Source organism: Parus major, chromosome 2, assembly GCF_001522545.3.
Source record: "Parus major isolate Abel chromosome 2, Parus_major1.1, whole genome shotgun sequence".
In the NCBI taxonomy this organism is placed as follows: Eukaryota; Metazoa; Chordata; class Aves; order Passeriformes; family Paridae; genus Parus; species Parus major.
This window is the reverse complement of record NC_031769.1, coordinates 85,599,964-85,601,434: the sequence shown is the minus strand read 5'-3', so window position 1 is coordinate 85,601,434 and position 1,471 is coordinate 85,599,964.

Genomic DNA, 1,471 nt, shown 5'->3' with positions numbered 1-1,471 from the left:
GCAAATTAAGTACTCATCCTCAATAGATCTTTGTGAATACATAAGGATTCTGAACTGGCTGCTTTTGTCTGAAGAAAAAGCATCCCAAATGAATGGCTGGAAAACCTAAATGCCTTTAAAAAGGTCTAAGTTACTTTGGAGGGCAGCAAGAGCAAGTAGCACCTGCAGATATTTCAAAGAAAATAAAATATCTCTTAGGGTTAAATAAAATGAAAACCCCATAGGGCAACTTCAAGTATGCTGTGGATAAAGGACTAGAACCAGTTAGAGACAGAACCAAAAGGAATTTAAAGAGAGAAATAAATGGAAGCACCGACAAAATTCCTCACAAAATTATGAGGCATCAGTATAACGTGTTCAGCATTCACCTAAATTTGCACACTTTTTTCTTTCCCTGTTTAAGTTCTGTTTTGAATATAGGGTTTCTGCCAAGAAACTTGTTAAAAATGTTTTTAATGAGCACAGCATGGTTTTTGGATTCTGTAAACAAATACCTTTTTAAAGTTATCATTTCAGAGTCTTAAGATTCACTCGTCAAGGAAGCTCAATATTTTCTTCACTGAAACTTTGAGAGTTAGACTTTCTAAAGGGGACATACAAACTTTGATCTATAAACTTTAAAAAGCTGAATTTAAGATTAGGGAGAAGATAAAACACGTCACAGAATTCAAGTGTCAGGATATATCTTGGAGTGTGTGCGTGGAGCAATTTTCTAGTTGCGTTGAATAATCTTAGAACACGAACGTGGTCCTAGGGCATATGTAACATTTTGATGCTTCCTTGCCCAGGGGCCACTGCTAAGGAGAGGCTTGTTGCAGGCTAATGATCCAATGCAACATTTGTTTCAGCTACTCGTCCCGACATCGCTGCTTGGGCACCACGATGATGGCACACAGGCTATGTCAAAGCCACCCGTGTGGCCCAGCAAAGAGCTGGGAGCTGCTGCTGACCCCCATCACAAGACATAGGAAGGACGAGCCGGTGCCACGCAGTTCCCGCTCGTCCTCGCCGCCCAGACCTACTTTTAAAGCGCACGTTAAGCAGGGGCGCAGCAGGGATGACACAGGAAAACACCACACCTGCTCACCGGCTACAAAGCCTGCACGCACGGAGAGCCGCCACACGGCTGGCAGCCACGCACCCGCAGCCCGCGGGGCCGCGCTCCGAGCGCCGCACGGCCCCCTCAGCCAGAGACCCCCGGGTCGGTACGTGTTGCACTAGAACTCGCCAAAGCCGGCAGCCGCCCTCGCCCGGAGCAGGTGGGCACCGAGGACACCGGCGCCCGCCGGCTTTGCTGCACCGGGGTGGGCGGCGGTTCCTGACCGCGCCGGGCATCCGCACGCCCGCGACAGCGATCGCAGCCCCGGGTACGGACATCCCCTCCACGGCGACCCCCACACATCCGGGGCAGCGGCGGGGCGGAGCGGGGCCGTTCGGGGCGGTCGCCGCCCCTTCCCTGATCCCGCCTCTC